General features: G+C 45.3%; 3 protein-coding genes across 5 annotated transcripts in view; 1 reads left to right on the top strand and 2 right to left on the bottom strand.

Moving 5' to 3' along the window:
- The window catches only part of IL27RA (interleukin 27 receptor subunit alpha), an 818,781-nt gene that overhangs the window by 726,893 nt on the left and 73,676 nt on the right, over positions 1 to 18,212 (bottom strand). The gene's annotated exons all lie outside the window — the stretch shown is intronic.
- RLN3 (relaxin 3) overlaps positions 1 to 18,212 on the bottom strand; it is a 135,885-nt gene that overhangs the window by 35,336 nt on the left and 82,337 nt on the right. The window lies entirely within an intron of this gene.
- Positions 9,127 to 18,212, top strand: part of PALM3 (paralemmin 3) — a 47,317-nt gene continuing 38,231 nt past the window's right edge. Inside the window, exon 1 of the mRNA XM_083718646.1 lies at positions 9,127 to 9,531. The gene's annotated coding sequence lies outside the window, so the exon portion shown is untranslated. The remainder of the gene's footprint in view (positions 9,532 to 18,212) is intronic.

Raw genomic sequence — 18,212 nt, forward strand, 5'->3', positions numbered from 1 at the left:
GATTAGAGGACGCTCAAGGACTTGAATAACTGTGATCAGGCTGAGAGGCTTTGCACAACCACCCTTCCCTGCCCAGCACAGACTGGATCCAATCCCTGCCCCCTCCGCCCCCTCCCGCGTGCAGGTTGGAGGCAGGCAGGCCTGGTACACCAAGGTACCAAGCTCAGTGCTGCTCCTTCGTGGGATCTGAGAGTCACAAAGTCACCCTGTGCCTGGCGACGTTATGATTATCCAGTCTGGAACTGGGGAAAACCAGATTCCAGAGCCTCTGGCGATTGGTAGGAGGAAATGTTCCTTCAAAAGTGTTTCACGTCACCCAGGAGAGATTGGGATCAGTTCTGTGAATGGAAGGGGGAGAAAAGCTCCAAGGGAAAGAGAGGCAGGGCCCAAGGTCAACCACACAGGGTGAAAGTGACTGCACCCCCATCTATTTTTCATATATATATATATATATTTTACTAGTTTTCAACATATCATTTTCAAAAATAATTAAACGTACTTTAACATCTTATACCATTATTTCGACTTCCATCAATCACATCTGAAAATTTTCCAATCTATTTACTTGATTTACATTTCTTATTTTCACTGTTGTTGTTGTTTAGTCGTGTCCGACTCTTCGTGACCCCATGAACCAGAGCACGCCAGGCACTCCTGTCTTCCACTGCCTCCCGCAATTTGGTCAGACTCATGTTTGTAGCTTCGAGAACACCGTCCAACCATCTTGTCCTCTGTCATCCCCTTCTCCTTGTGCCCTCAATCTTTCCCAACATCAGGGTTTTTTCCAGGGAGTCTTCTCTTCTCATGAAGTGGCCAAAGTATTGGAGCCTCAGCTTCAGGATCTGTCCTTCCAGTGAGCATTCAGGGCTGATTTCCTTCAGGATGGAGAAGTTTGATCTTCTTGCAGTCCATGGGACTCTCAAGAGTCTCCTCCAGCACCATAATTCAAAAGCATCAATTATTTGGCGATCAGCCTTCTTTATGGTCCAGCTCTCACTTCCATACAGCACTACTGGGAAAACCATAGCTTTAACTTTATGGACCTTTGTCGGCAAGTTATTTTCACTATTACATTTAAATCTCAAGACTAATATCTCTCTTCTTTGCAATATTTCATAGACAGTACCCACATCTCAGAGGGTCACTGCCAGGGGAGCAGAGGTGAAAGGGGGCACAGACATATTTAGGGGTGCCAACGAAGCAGCATGTGTTTGATGCACCTCACATTCCTTTGCACGTGGTCTGTGAACTGGGGCCCAGCATGCTTTTTCCCACCACGAGGGAGCCTTAGATGCCTCTTCCAGATCATGAGGTACAGCTGCTTGAGATGGTCAAATGCCAGGGGCTGGCAGTGAGAACTACATCACCACATTGCAGGAGGACCACAACTTCTCTCAATAGCCACACACTTGGTTTTATCCATAGTCCCTCGTTCTGTTTTTTAAAAAAAACATTTTATTTATTTTATGTACAATCTTTACAACATAGGACTTTACAACCAAAATAAACCAAGACAGAAGCAATAACATGACTCTCACTTTTCATTTGTACTAAATTCTTCTCAGATTTCCTTATTTTACTATTCTTTAACTTAAATCTTCTTCTTTTAATTCCTTGTTCTTAACCTCCTAAATTGCATGTTTGTCCTCTACAATTTTCCAATTACTGCCTTATACCTCCCTCCCCCTTTACCCATTACAGTGGTACCTCGGGTTAAGAACTTAATTCATTCTGGAGGTCCGTTCTTAACCTGAAACTGTTCTTAACCTGAGGTACCATTTTAGCTAATAGGGCCTCCTGCTGCCGCTGTGCCGCCAGAGCACGATTTCTGTTCTTATCCTGAAGCAAAGTTCTTAACCCGAGGTACTATTTCTGTGTTAGTGGAGTCTGTAACCTGAAGCATCTGTAACCCGAGGTACCACTGTACTTCCCTTCAGCCATGTGTGATCTTCTCTTCATACTGTTATTTCTTCTTGTGTTGATAGCTATTAAGTTTGTTTTTCCATTTGTATTGTAATATTCTCTTGTATCCTTGCGTACTTCAGGCTACTGCATGTTAAATTTAAGCTCTGAAACCAAATCTTATCATATATTCCTGTACGCATTCCCATTCTTTGTAAGTTCTGGGCGTCTGCCTTCTCTAAGCACTGCTAGAAGTTCTTTCCTGCTTGTTTTATGCTGCCTTTCTGCAAAAAGATTGAAATGCATGAAGCAAACAAAGTCATGAAAGCATAAATACTCTGCAGCAGCTTGTCTTGCCCTGGCTTCCGAAGCATGGGGTTATTTGCAGTAAATGGACCGTAAGAGATTTCTTTTTGAAAAAATGAAGAGCGCTTAATCTTCCAGAATCCAGAGGATCAAGTTGTGTTGCTTGTTGGCAGCAGCTCAGGTACATTCTAAAGATCTTAGATGCAACTACCCAGGACTTTGCTTAGCCCAGGCCGCAAAGCAGAGGAACCTTCTGATATTAAACGGCAATATAGAAGGGGATTGCCCTGGGAAATACACCCACTTCACAAAGTTTGGCGGTAGTGTCATAGATTATATCTTAATCTCAAGATTTGCATACAAGTTTGTCATGGAGTTCCAGGTGGGCTATGTGATAGGAATTTTATGGTCTTAGATATATGGTAATGTTCATAACCGCACATACATAGATCAACACAGGAAGACCGACCTGAAGCCATTTTGATTCCGAAATTGAGCAAATGTTTTCTCTGCAAAGTCAAAGTGGAAAAGCCTCCCCATTGTCTTTTCCTTCACAAATCCTGTCTTAAGGGTATGTCTGTGTTTGAATAGGGTATGAGCCTGTGACATGGCCCAGGAACTAAGTATTTATCGTTACAAAAGACTGGCCAGGCTCCCCAGGCAATCCAATCTGGTAAGCAGGTATCCAATCAAGTAACCTGCCAGACAGGAGATAAACAACAACAGGAGAAACACAATATTAAAATTTCTGTTTTAAGACCGCCTTTTCTGTGATGTAGGTGTGATGTATCTGAGGGGATGGTCTTAGGTTACACCCCTTCTGTGGTGTATGTATGATGTTTCTGGGGGTGGTCTTGATCTACAGGGTGGCAATTTCAAAAGTCTTTATAAGGCCTTGGACGCCATTTTTCTGGGTCCTCTCTCTCTCCTGCGGGTGAGGGGAGCACCCTGTTGCAACAGATCAATAAAGATCAAGCTTACTAGCTGCTTTGCTTCTCAATATTCTCTGGTTGGTCTCTGTTATTCTCTCCTACCAATAGGGAACCTATGTAAGGACTCTATACGGGCTCTTGGATACCCCATAAGGGAAAAGGGCAATTTTTGTTTACAACACATATAACATTGAAAGTGACCACTTACCCTTAACTCTGCCTTTTGCAGGTCCGCTCCTCAACAATTCTATCGTAAAACCGCAATATATCCCTAATGCAAATCTTGGCATATCCGCAGCTAAAAGAATCAAATGGTCCCCCCTACTGAACGCAGCCCTGGCTCACCTTCTTCAAACAGCTGAGCTAAAGGACATCCATACTGCGATTATATCCGCTGCTGAGGCCATGGAACTACTCAAGACACTCACAGAAAGGCTAAAACAACACTTAACAACCGTGATCCAAAATACTGCCACAAAAAGGTTAACGGAATTTGCCACCTGGTTTGACTCTGAGTGCAGACAGGCAAAGGGACACCTGCAGAGAGATTACCATAAATACAAGATCTCCAGGTCGCCTCTCTTATTTACTGCATACGTTTCTCTTAGACGGAAGTACATTCGATAACTTTTACTATTTGGAAAGGCTGTTATTTGAGTGGGGAAGAGGAAAGGAATCGAGTACACTCCAGTATACCCGGATAAATTAAATATTATATTCCATTTATTACAAATATTCATTATATTAAACATTCTGTTCAATACCACAGACACGGGCGCAAGTTAGTGACAGAGATTTACCAGGGACAGAAAGCAGGATAAATATAGGCATTTGGAGCATATGCAGACTTCAGGTTCAGAAACTGATTCCTAGTCCTCACAGTGCACCCTTTCCAAACAGAAAAGGGCAGGAAACCAGAGGCGGGGTCTATCCCCAATTGACTTTTCTACTCCTTTTCTGTATGACTGGTTTCATACCTAGATTGCGGCAGAGGAACAGATCTCTGACTTCCCTTCCCCCCCTCCACCCATCTGCCAAAGACTTTTCACAAACCAGGAGCTCATCTAGTTGAGCCAATACTGCCCAAATTCAGATCTTTCCCACCCTAGTGGCCTCCAGTGCTCCTGTGAGATTGCTGCTCAGCAATCATCTGAAAGCTGAATTATAAAGGTAAAGGGACCCCTGACCATTAGGTCCAGTTGTGACCGACTCTGAGGTTGTGGTGCTCATCTCGCTTTATTGGCCGAGGGAGCCGGCGTACAGCTTCCGGGTCATGTGGCCAGCATGACTAAGCCACTTCTGGTGAGCCAGAGCAGCGCACGGAAACGCCGTTTACCTTCTCGCTGGAGCGGTACCTATTTATCTACTTGCACTTCGTGCTTTTGAACTGCTAGGTTGGCAGGAGCAGGGACCGAACAATGGGAGCTCACCCGTCGCGGGGATTCGAACCACCGACCTTCTGATTGGCAAGTCCTAGGCTCTGTGGTTTAATCCACACCGCCACCTGGGTCCCCTATAAAGCTGAATTATAGGCCCCCATAAAAAACAGAAGCAAAGAAAAATGTGAAGTAAACGGCAGGTTTGCAGCTCTTAACTGATACTAATGGTCACAGAACAACGCACCAGGCCTATACAGATGTGAAATGCCTTTAGTTCATTGTAAGTAGGAGAGCGTCTTCTCTGCGCCTTGAAAGCAAAAAAAGACTCTGTGCCAAGGCACCAGTCACATACTTTGGTCCTGGCAGGTATTATGTATGCAGAGAGCTTCTGAGTTGAAACCCTGAAGAGCCGTTTCCCATCAAAAACATCCTTTTTATTTAAAAGGATTCCATCGTACAGTGGTACCTCGGGTTACATACGCTTCAGGTTACAGACTCTGCTAACTCAGAGATAGTGCTTCAGGTTAAGAACTTTGCTTCAAGATGAGAACAGAAATCGGGCTCCGGCGGCGCAGCAGCAGCAGGAGGCCCCATTAGCTAAAGTGGTGCTTCAGGTTAAGAACAGTTTCAGGTTAAGAACGGACCTCCGGAACGAATTAAGTACTTAACCTGAGGTACCACTGTATAGGATTCCACTAATCTACTTTGACACAATATCAGAGCATTGCACCCCAGCATCCCTGTTAGATCTCCTAGATCATGTAATGTAACAGGGTGGATCTTGAATAATAAGTAGATGATGGAGAATCCTCCCCTCTGCTACTCCAACACCCTTCCAAGTCAACCTAGAAGAATGTCATCTATTTCTGTCTTGCTAATCGCCAGCCCTGCCTTGCTAGGGCAGTGTTTGGTACACAGTCGTCTTTAGAGTCCTAAGCTGATTAATATTCCTTGAAGAAGAGATGGGAAACCTCGGGGAGAAACTATTAGCGGAGAGATGGAACCTCAAAGCACCACTGGTTCCTTAGGCAGATAAGGCATTTTAGTGTGTGTGTGTTTATTAAATTTTCTATTTTACAATTTGAAATACTCATTTAAACATCCTTAAAATAACAGTGACTTCCCTTCTTCTCTTTCCATGGTTCATTTTGCATATCATAAAGCCCTCAATATTTTACATAAACTAAACCATTCAGTATTCCATTACAGTGGTACCTCTGGTTAAGAACTTAATTCGTTCTGGAGGTCTGTTCTTAACTTGAAACTGTTCTTCACCTGAAGCACCACTTTAGCTAATGGGGCCTCCTGCTGCCGCTGTGCCAGCGCTGCACGATTTCTGTTCTCATCCTGAAGCAAAGTTCTTAACCTGAGGTACTATTTCTGGGTTAGTGGAGTCTGTAACCTGAAGCATCTGTAACCTGAAGCGTATGCAACCACTATTACATCCATCAAGGTACCACTGTATTACATCCATCCAAACTTATTTACACTGTTGAATTTATCTTAATGCTGCCAAGGTCTTCAAGTGTACATAATTTCCCCCCATATATTCAATAAACATTTTCCAATCTTCTCTAAACATATGTTCTTCTTGTTCTATATGTTAAGTCTGCAAGCTGAGTATATTCCATCAGCTTCAGTTGCCATACTTCTTTGGTTGTGACCTTGCTCGTTTTCCATTTTGGGGCTAACAAAACACGGGCCGCAGTGTTGTTGTTTAGTCGTTTAGTCGTGTCCGACTCTTCGTGACCCCATGGACCAGAGCATGCCAGGCACTCCTGTCTTCTACTGCCTCCCGCAGTTTGGTCAAACTCATGCTGGTAGCTTCGAGAACAATATCCAACCATCTCGTCCTCTGTCATCCCCTTCTCCTTGTGCCCTCCATCTTTCCCAACATCAGGGTCTTCTCCAGGGAGTCTTCTCTTCTCAACGGGCCGCAGTACTGGCATACATAAATAACCTTTTAGCCTAAATAACAGCATTTTATTGTCAAGCAATAAGAATTAGCAGCTGGGCGACCAAGTGTTTAATTTGTAAGAAATGCTTTTCTTGCTTCATCTGTGGAATGGAAATTTGAGCAATTGTAAAAGCAGTTTGCAAATTAAGAGCGATAGGTAGGAAGTGGCACATGCATACGATGAAGGACATACTTGCTGGCAGTAGGTACTGAAATATGGGGTGCAAGAAAGGCAGTGGGGTGTGAGGAAGAAGACCTAGCAGCCGGTTACAGAAAAGAGAGAGGAAGGAGGCTGTGAAAGGCTGGGAAGTAGGCGCACTATATTGGCTTGCCAGCAGGGGGCGCAACAGAACTAACCAGAAATGTTCTTACCCATCCTGCCAAAAGTGACAGCTGTTCCGATCTAACGCACATGTAATGAAGTGTTTTGTTGTGCTGGCTTTTATGGGCTGGGTTCAACCAACCTCGTGGATGACAATTTGTCGGAATACTAGAGAGCATGATACATTGCATTTGCATCTCGTATTTTCTTCAAATAGCTTGTGGTTTTCCAGATCTTTTTGCATTAGGAAATGCCCTAGGTTCCTCTAGTTCCTTATTGCCTGCACCGGCCATCTGGCAGCATTCCCCAGGGTGCCTTTTTTAAAAAAAGTTTTTATTTATACTTTTCAAGTTTATACATTTCATTAGTTTTACAATCAATTTAACATTTCAAAGTTTGACTTTCTTCCCCCTCTTTCTGCGGTTCCTTATATTTATTTTTCAATATCTTCTGCACATCCAAATTCATTTAATTTGCTCATTTAATTATCTACTTTAAATATGTACTCTTATCACAATAATCCTGCCAATGTTTTTATCTGTTTGCAACTTATCTGCAAATATTCAATAAACCATTTCCATTCTTTTATAAAATGTTTGTTATCTTGATTTCTTATTCTTCCAGTCAGTTTTGTCATTTCTGCATATTCCATAAATTTTTGTATCCATTCTTCCATTGCTGGGACTTAGGTAGCTCTGTCCCTATAATTCCCAAAGAAAAGGTTCTGGTGTTGTTGTTTTTACAAAAGTTATTTTGAACATCCTTTTCAATTCATTGTATATCATTTCCCAGTGAGCTTTAACCTTACTACAAGACCACCACATATGATAAAAGGAACCTTCTTTCTCTTTACATTTCCAACACTTATTTTATTTAGATTTATACAGTTTTGCCAGTTTGCTAGGTGTTAGATACCAACGATATAGCATTTAAATTTTCTCTTAAACCACAACATGCTGTAAATTTTATATGCATATTCCACAGTCGTTCCCATGCTTCCATGTCTATACTGTGACCAATATCTAATGTATACATTAGTGGCTTAAAACACAGTGAGGTCATCCCCCTCATTTTTGTGCTTCAAATCACATTTGCAGCATTGCTGTGCGCTCCGGGGTGTGTGTGTGTGTGTGTGTGTGTGTGTGTGTGTGTGTGTGTGTAAGGATGTCTTCACTTGATGCATATTACCCAAATTGTCTACCCACACCTTCAACCCTCCCAACTCCTATTCAAGGAAGCTGTCAACCACACAAGGGCAGAGGCTGTCTGAAGCGTACTTAGCTCAGTTTAACCACGGCTTGCATTTTCAAGTTGGATGGAAGCTAGTTTGAGGGAAAGTGCATCAAACAGGAATATCATTTCTTGCATCATGGAATTATAGCGTTGGAGGGGACCCAAAGCGACATCAAGCCCCACAATGCAGGAATCCCTGGCAGATGGCCGTCCAGTAACAGACAGAGGTGTTTCTCGAGAAACTACTATGGGATACCCTACCTGCCCAGAGACTGTCTCGACAGAGTGGTGCATGCTCTGGTTATCTCACGCTTGGACTACTGCAATGCACTCTACTTACACGCTACCTTTGAAGGTGACCTGGAAACTGCAATTAATCCAGAATACGGCAGCAAGACAGGTGACTGGGAGCGGCCGCCAAGACCATATAACACCGGTCCTGAAAGACCTACATTGGCTCCCAGTACATTTCTGAGCGCAATTCAAAGTGTTGCTGCTGACCTTTAAAGCCCTAAACGTCCTTGGCCCAGTATACCTGAAGGAGTGTCTCCACCCCCATCGTTCAGCCTGGAGACTGAGGTACAGCACCGAGGGCCTTCTGGCTGTTCCCTCACTGCGAGAAGCCAAGTTACAGGGAACCGGGCAGAGGGCCTTCTCGGTAATGGCACCCGCCTTGTGGAACGCACTCCCATCAGATGTCAAGGAAAGAAACAACTTTTAGAAGACATCTGAAGGCAGCCCTGTTTAGGGAAGCTTTTAATGTTTAATAGGTTATTGTATTCTAGTGTTTTGTTGGAACCCAACCATGGTGACAGGGTATAAATAAATTATTATTATTATTATTATTATTATTATTATTATTATTATTATTATTTGTGGCTAACAGTCATATGTACTTGGCTTCAAACACCAGTGATGGGAGCGCATAGGGGCTGGAGTAAGCAGTAATGGATACATAGACTAATTGTCAGGCTGTGTATGAGAGAGAGAGGGAGAGGGATAAAAACAGGCAGGTAACTAAACAAGGCAGCCCAGGAATGCTGGTAAATAATTCAGCCAGACAGCTGATAACGTCTCTGACCCAGGAAGGCGGAGGGGAGGAAGGTTTTCAAGGGCGCCAGGACCCGGAATCACTTTTGCCGGCTGTGGAGAAACTCTCTTCCCTTTGCCCAAGTCCGCCTGCCTCTCAGCTTTCCCTGAACTCAAACCGGCCTGACCAGCTTTCTTCTCCATCTCTGCCTCTGGACACACACGCACGCCGGGGATCGAAGCCAAACTGGGCCCTGCTGAGTTGGAGATGTGGAGAGATGCCTCCTCTTTGACTTTGCCGTTCGGGCAATGCAGAGGCATTTCTTTGTGCTTCTGATCTGAGCAGGGCAGAGGGGGGCTGGGAGCACACCCTCCCCACCCTGGGCACAAGCTTCACCCCCTCCCCGCCACTGCCGGAGGTCTCACCTGGAGGAGAGGCAGCTCACATTTTGGGCACTGGCTGCTGCAAAGGTAAGTGAAAAGAGCAGAGGGGTAAAAGCAGAATAGCTGCGGTAGGGAGGTAAGATTGTAGACTTGGAAGGGGTGCCAGGGGGTCATCTATTCCAACCCCCCACAATGAAGGAAATGGCCTACAGTGCCAGTGTTGGCCTGCAGGCTTGGAGAGGGTGGCATAGTGCTGGGCAAGGGGGAAGGCTTTGACTGAAAGCAAAACAAAACTCATAAAAGCACAACACCGAGATTATTATTATTTTCCTCTTGGATTGGAACAGGGCCAAGGTAGCTCCCTTTTGCCATTTAAGAAATCTGGAAATTGGCCAAAGTGGTTTCTCAGACTGGCACCAATTTGGCTGCTTTTTAAATAGTTCTGCGGAAGAGGGGATTTTGGCAGGTGGTGCTTGCTTATTAGGTAAGGAGCAGGAAAGCTGCACCTGCGGAGACTTCCAAACTCTCGCTTTCCATCACCATGGATCTCCAGCTGGTTTTGGACTACAATTCCTATCATCCCTAAGCACTGGTCCTGCTAACTAGGGAAGATGGAAGTTGTAGTGTAAAAACAGCAGGAGACCCAAGTTTGGGAAACCCTAATCTATAGGAACATGGTCCTCCCTCCCCATGCTTACCAGGCCTACCTACAGAATATTGTTTTACGGAGGCAAAGGAAATAACAAACTCAGGTATGCAATGTGGGGCAAAGGGAAGGCCCTATAAGTTGCATCAAGATGTTTGCATGTGCAGGTAACTGTGGCTAGGAGCACTTGTGCCCAATTAAACCTTTCACCTGTACCTCTATGGGTAAAGGTAAAGGTTAAGGGACCCCGGACCATTAGGTGCAGTCGTAGCTGATTCTGGGGTTGCGGCGCTCATCTCGCTTTATTGGCCGAGGGAGCCGGCGTACAGCTTCCAGGTCATGTGGCCAGCATGACTAAGCAGCTTCTGGCGAACCAGAGCAGCGCACGGAAACGCCATTTACCTTCCCGCCGGAACAATACCTATTTATCTACTTGCACTTTGACGCGCTTTCGAACTGCTAGTTTGGCAAGAGCTGGGACCGAGCAACGGGAGCTCACCCCATCGCGGGGATTCGAACCGCCAACCTTCTGATCGGCAAGTCCTAGGCTCTGTGGTTTAACCCACAGCACCACCCGCGTCCCATCATTTCTATGGGTACTTTACATAATGACAGTAGGTTCCCTCAAGAAGCTGCTGTGCTGAAGGGGAAATCTGAAGGAAAGCACAACAGCCTATAGGACACTGTCCCAATGTGACTGATTAAAAAAAAGGTATTTGTACCTAGATTTGCAGGAATTTACAGGGAGCATATATAGGATGACTTACAGGGAATGAATTTCCCATTTAAATCCTTTAACCATCATGTCTCAGGCACAACTGTGCATGTTAAATAAAAACGTAGCAAAAAAAACACGGGGTGACTTTCCTAATCTCAGAATTTGATTGTGGAGGAAGAGCGGAATCTGAACTGCCTACATTAACACCAAGATGTGTGTGTGCTTGATCCAGATTAACACAGAATATAAAAGTCTGTGACCTTGTGATATATTACATTTTTATGATGCACGTTTGGGAGCAACTATAGCCTCAGGCTGGCCTTGGATTTACTTGCCTGCGCTTGGGAGAGGCAATTAGTGAGATTTTTGTTTCCAGCCTAATACAAGTGTTCCTTAGCCGTGTTAATTTCTTCCTAGTGCTGAATTTTTCCAGATAGTAACGATTCCTTTACATCATGTGATGCGAGAGCAGCAGTGGGTGAGAGAGCTGGCGGGCAGGGAGGGAAATCTCAGTTCTCGTAGCTGCTAGTCCAGATGAGCTGGTAGATTCAGCCCAGGAGGCAAGATGACTGCTGCAGCAAAACAACAGTTGCGTGTCGAGACCCCGCAGCCACCCCATTGTTGGGAAATAACTCCCACCAGGACACAGATATTAAGTTTATGTTATTTGGGCAAATTTGTCCACAACTTTATTGAATTACAGAATGTGAGTGGTATTGGCTTAGGCATTGTTTGGACCTGACTATATCTGGCTCCTAGGGACGTGGGTGGCGCTGTGGGTTAAACCACAGAGCCTAGGACTTGCCAATCAGAAGGTCGGCGGTTCGAATCCCCGCGACGGGGTGAGCTCCCGTTGCTCAGTCCTTGCTCCTGCCAACCTAGCAGTTCGAAAGTTTCAAAGTGCAAGTAGATAAATACAGTAGGTAGGTACCGCTCCGGCAGGAAGGTAAATGGCATTTCCGTGTGCTGCTCTGGTTCGCCAGAAGCGGCTTAGTCATGCTGGCCACATGACCTGGAGGATGTATGCTGGCTCCCTCGGCCAATAAAGCGAGATAAGCGCCGCAACCCCAGAGTCGGTCACGACTGGACCTAATGGTCAGGGGTCCCATTACCTTATATCTGACTCCTGCCCGCTGTGCAGGAAGTCTGGTAAGGGTAAACCACCGGTAGGGGGAGCCCTGTCGATGCAAACCAACTCAAGCTCCCCCTGGTGTTCCCATTGGGGTCGTGTCAAGGCCCAAGCCCCCAACCGGGCTTCAGACAAGATAACACCCCCGGATTCCCTTAACGGAATACCCTTAAGCATGGAGGGTCAGATGATGGCCACACCTCCCCTCCCCCCCACAAGGTCCAACAATGCCTAACTGCCACAAGAGTCCAAAGGCTCGCCGCCTACCGTATTTTTTTATCTATAAGACTCACTTTTTCCCTCCTAAAAAGTAAGGGGAAATGTGTGTGCGTCCTATGGAGCGAATGCAAGCTGCACTGCTATCTCAGAAGCCAGAACATCAAGAGGGATTGCTGCTTTCACTGCGTAGCGATCCCTCTTGCTGTTCTGGCTTCTGAGATTCAAAGTATTTTTTTTATTGTTTTCCTCCTCCAGAAACTAGGTGCGTCTTGTGGTCTGGTGCGTCTTATAGAGCGAAAAATACGGTAATACCCTCACATCTGTAACCAATGCATCAAGCCATCTGCAATATCGTCCAGCCATATATCATTCCCCCAATCAGAAAGGTGCACGCCATTGTCACGAAATAAGGCCATCCTACTGAGAACTATGGAAGGGTGCACGATCACCTGGCCATTCAAAGCAACCACTTTCTGTGAAATGGAAAGATTCAATTGCTTCCAGGCACGGTCTGTTGCGGCTGGGGAATTGCTGCCACGCCAAACGCTGTTGCAGCAAAACAACAGTTTCTCAGAACCTCTTTTGACAGGATGTAGAAATGCAGGGCTTGCTTCAGTGGGTGGCACAGTATGGCATTTGCTGAGCCCCCAAGGTGACAAAGGGCCCACCAAATAATAATAATAATAATAATAATAATAATAATAATAATAATAATAATATATTTATACCCCAGCCACTCTGGGTGGCTCGCAACAGAATATTTAAAATGCAATAAAACATCAAACATTAAAAACTTCACTGAACAGGGCTGCCTTCAGATGTCTTCTAAAAGTCAGACCGTTGTTTATTTCCTTGACATCTAATGGGAGGGCGTCCACAGGGCGGGTGCCACCACCAAGAAGGCCCTCTGCCTGGTTCCATCCTCACTTTTCCTAGAGCCACCAGAAAGACAAGATGAGACAATGTTTGATTCACACATCTCAAACCACAGAAAGTGCCGTGCCCAATGGTCCCCCAAAGCATGGAGCTGGTACTAAAATCCAGGATACAGTGGTACCTTGGGTTAAGTACTTAATTCGTTCCGGAGGTCCGTTCTTAACCTGGAACTGTTCTTAACCTGAAGCACCACTTTAGCTAATGGGGCCTCCTGCTGCCGCCGTGCCGCCGGAGCACGATTTCTGTTCTTATCCTGAAGCAAAGTTCTTAACCTGAAGCACTATTTCTGGGTTAGCGGAGTGTGTAACCTGAAGTGTATGTAACCTGAAGCATATGTCACCCGAGGTACCACTGTATTCAACTGCTTGGCAATTCCTAGAACCCAGCACACTCCAAGCTGAGCTGCCTCACCCATGAGGCAAGGTGAGGCAACCGCCTTGGGCAGCAGAATCCACAAGGGCAGCAAATCTTGATGTAGATCTTTATTCCCCCACCCTCATTTTTCCTGATGAAAATCTTCACTCACCCATTCTTCCATGGTGGGGAGGGGGTGCCATTTTGCCAAAATGTCTTGGGCAAGCTTTGACTTTAGCTATGTCATTGGGAGGTGCTGAGGGTCTCTTGAACATCCTATGACTCAAGAGCCCACCAATAATAATAATAATAATAATAATAATAATAATAATAATAATAATAATTTATTTATACCCTGCCCATCTGGCTGGGTTTCCCCAGCCACTCTGGGCAGCTCCCAACAGAATATTAAAAACGCAATAAAACATCAAACAAAAACTTCTCTAAACAGGACTGCCTTCAGATGTCTTCTAAAAGTCAAATAGTTGTTTATTTCCTGGACATCTGATAGGAAGCCGTTCCACAGGGCGGGCGCCACTACCGAGAAGGCCCTCTGCCTGGTTCCTGGTAACCTCACTTCTTGCAGTGAGCAAAACAAATGGTGATCTCTATTGTTTGAATCACAGCCTGCACTGTGAGACAAGATGCTGTTGTGTGTAATTGGGCCTCTTGGCATGATGGTAAATGTAGTTTACTTGTTGAAAGACACCATATGCCAGCAGCGGCTAGAGTGGCAGCGAAGGAGTCCACCCCTCCCCCCACTCCCTGGCTTGTTCATAAGACCTACAGATGAACAGGATTGGGTCCCTATCCCTCTCTCAGTGTACAGGCTTCCTATCTGTACCCAATTCAAGCTCTGACATGTCATCTAAATCAATTAATTCAAATAGCAGATTATTTACTGATGTAGCTCCACTCAGAAATAACAGGAAGAATACTTCCTGCGTTAAGTTAGGCAAGGCAGCATCTGGAAATGTTTGTGCCCTAGCACAACATTTTAATACATTTAGATTAATATGTTTATCAAGAACTTTGAATTGATAGCAATTAGCTACAGACTGTAGCTTTCTCCCTTTTTTGTATCTGTTTGCCTGTTGACAGGTTTCTGGATGTTGTGCATATGGCAAACACTCAGTAGACGCAGGGTGGATCTGCACACAGGAAAAAAACCACATGCTATAAATAAGTCAGAAATTAAATCCTTATAACAAAGGTAAAAAAAAACACTATGTAAAACTGTTGCATTCAACACACTGTTTTATGACTAACGTAGAAGAGGCCCCAGGGCACAGTTGGGCTTTACCATTGCTCTCCTTGAACAGTGTGAGATTCAGAAGTTTCTGTTTGTGAGAATATGTGTGAGTGAGAGAGATCAAAATGATTGCTGGGTTCCTGGCTGCGCAGAGAAAATTTAATAACAACAACAACTACTACTACTACTACTACTACTACTACTACTACTACTATATATATATATATATATATATAATATTAACACACACACACACACACACACACGTACCTTGATTTTCAAACAGCTTAGTTCTCAAACGTTTAGGCTCCTGAACGCCACAAACCCAGAAAGAACTGTTCTGGTTTGCGAACTATTTTTGGAAGCCAAACATCCGACTGGGCTTCTGCAGCTTCCGATTGGCTGCAGGAGCTTTCTGCAGCCATCAGAAGCAGTGCTTTGGTTTCCAAACGTTTTGGAAGTCAAACGGACTTCTGGAACAGATTCCATTTGACTTCCAAGGTATGACTCCGTGTGTGTGTGTGTGTGTGTGTGTGTGTGTGTGTGTGAAAGAGAGAGAGAGAGAGAGAGAGAGAGAGAAAGAGGGGGGGGGGCAAGGCCTGCCATTGCAATGTTGCTCAGCATTACCTGCACTGATTGTATCATGGGTAGGCAAACTGAGGCCCGGGGGCCAGACCCAGCCTAATCACCTTCTCAATCCGGCCTGCGGACGGTCCGGGAATCAGCGTGTTTTTACATGAGTAGAATGTGTCCTTTTTAATTAATATGCATCTCTGGGTTATTTGTCAGTCCTGCCTGGTGTTTTTACATGAGTAGAATGTGTGTTTTTATTTAAAATGTATTTCTGGGTTATTTGTGGGGCGTAGGAATTTGTTCATCCCCCCATACAAAAATATAGTCCGGCCCCCCCACAAGGTCTGAGGGACAGTGGACCGGCCCCCTGCTGAAGAAGTATGCTGACCCCTGGATTGCATGAACAGGGTTGGTGTCACTCTGTAAAAGATTTCCCCAGCCCTGAATAATGCCACAAGTGCTCTCTGCAACAAGCCTCAGTAGGAGGACATCTGAGGATTTAAGGATCAGCAATACCCGAGATCCCCTTTAAACATTACACAAATGGCATGGCTGCTTGCCACCAGCACATCATGCATCATTATAAAGCTTCCATTCCGTCCTATCATGCTCTTAAGGGCAGTTTGTGCGATTCAATATCGCACCCCATGAGATTTGTTGCCGCGCCTGACCACTTAGGAGGATGGAAACTTTGTGTCACTAGAGCAATGGAGGGAATAACCACAGGATGATAAATAACCACAGTGTTGCTAAAACCAGGACTGAATTAAACGCTGGAAGCATAGCTGACCCAGGTTCTTTATCCCCGAGTACTTTATCCCTGATGGAATGATACGGAAGGGGGGGCATGTCTTCTTCACCTTCTTCTTCGCTACAATATATCCATTTATTTCATAGAATCATAGAGTTGGAAGAGACCACAAGGGCCATCGAGTCCAACCGCCTACCAAGCAGGAAACACCATCAGAGCACTCCTGACATATGGTTTATTTCCAATTGTCAATGTCAAAAGGGACTAAAATCTATAAAATTCATAGAAAATCAACGTGCCAATTTGCTCAATTTCTCTAGGACTCCATGACACCTCCCCTGTCCTCCATAATCCCTCAAGCAAGGTGTCAAGACCCTAATCCTGTCAAATCACTCTGCCAAGCCTTTCCTCCGGGCAATGCCAGTACATGGACCATTGTCTTCTCATCACCGGTACTCAGGATGTGCTTATCTGCGCATATCTCTTGAACCTGTTGCACAATAAACCTGGATCTTCTGCAGCTTGCTCCTGTCTCCGACTGAGCTCATTTTCCTCCGCAGGGACCCGCGGACTTAGTCCGGCGAGCTGGGTGGCAGAGCAGCCTCGCACCCAGATTTTACTGTAACAGGAACCTGGTAAAAGATGCTCGGAGTGCCATTTCCAGAGCCGTCACAGCCTTGTGTGCAACGCAAGAGTTGTGAATCAGCATCCTTCATAGTTCAGATGTCCAAGTTAGTCTCAGGACCCATTTCCCCCCGCAGTCAGTGCTCTGAGGGCTGGAAGTGTTTTTTAGCCACACAAACCGTTCTCACAGATTATCACACTCCATAATAAACTGAGTGCCGCATAACAACGAAGGATTAAACTGATCAGGCATGGCGGTTTACATGTGCAATCCAAAAATGCTTGGAAAACATATAGGCTTTTTTATTATTATTACCTGTGAAATGACGAGCATGCCTTGACTACAAGTTTGTAGGGCCACCAGGGGCTGGATAAATTTATCTGGGGGAGGTCCCAGTTCCAGCCCAGTTGTCCATTTCTGTTCCATGGTTTTGCAAGAAATCTAGAGGTGCTCCTCTCAGATTGTATGTTGCTTGTCAATTTAGGACCTTTAAAAATGTCTGTCTGTCCAGCTTAGAGGATGGTTTGGGTTGCTTCTGCACTTGGCCAGCCCTTAGTGTGTGGGGTGTGGGGGGTATGGGGGTGAGGAAACCAGGATGGGCATATCCCTGGTTGGTGGGTCATGCCAAAATCCCAACATCCTAGAAAAATGCAACCTGTGCTGCTGAAAGAAGTAGTGAGACTCATGGAACAAGTTGGCGATTAATATACACAGAATAATCAATTATACATTCTTAATCAACCTTTTGAGAAAAATACAAAACATTAAACAAAGCCACAGAGACTTGCAAACTACCCAACCTAGGATGAACTTATATTGTCTGGTTTCAACAGATTTTTCAAATGCTTAACTCAGTCTTTTAGATAAGTTCATGAATTCAATACTAAAGGTAAAGGTAAAGGGACCCCTGACCATTAGGTCCAGTCGTGACCGACTCTGGGGTTGCGGCACTCATCTTGCTTTATTGGCCGAGGGAGCCGGCGTACAGCTTCTGGGTCATGTGGCCAGCATGACTAAGCCCCTTCTAGCGAACCAGAGCAGCGCACATAAACGCCGTTTACCTTCCCACCGGAGCGGTACCTATTTATCTACTTGCACTTGATGTGCTTTGGAACTGCTAGGTTGGCAGGAGCAGGGACCGAGCAATGGGAGCTCACCCCGTCGCGGGGATTCGAACCACCGACCTTCTGATCGGCAGGCCCCAGGCTCTGTGGTTTAACCCATAGTGCCACCTGCGTCCCTAGTGGAGTTGTAGATAGATGTTAATGAAGTTGTAGACTGTAGATAGAAACGTCCCAACATCCAGCTACCAAGTGGAAAAATAATTACGCTAGGCCAGGGGGTCTCTTGGCGAGCAGCATTGCACCTCAGTTGCATCATTCACCCTCTGCTGCTTCTCAGGTATGTTCCAGGCACCCTTCAGTCTGGCCCACCTCCCTCAGTCATGGGCACCCCCCTCCTTCTCCAGCATCTATACATATGAGTGGTAAGTCTCTGGACTTCTGACGTCAGACTTCCTGGATCCCAGCCAGGAACAGGATCTGACCATTAGTCCCTTTTGTCCT

Source organism: Podarcis gaigeae (genome assembly GCF_964106915.1).
Source record: "Podarcis gaigeae genome assembly, chromosome: 17".
In the NCBI taxonomy this organism is placed as follows: Eukaryota; Metazoa; Chordata; class Lepidosauria; order Squamata; family Lacertidae; genus Podarcis; species Podarcis gaigeae.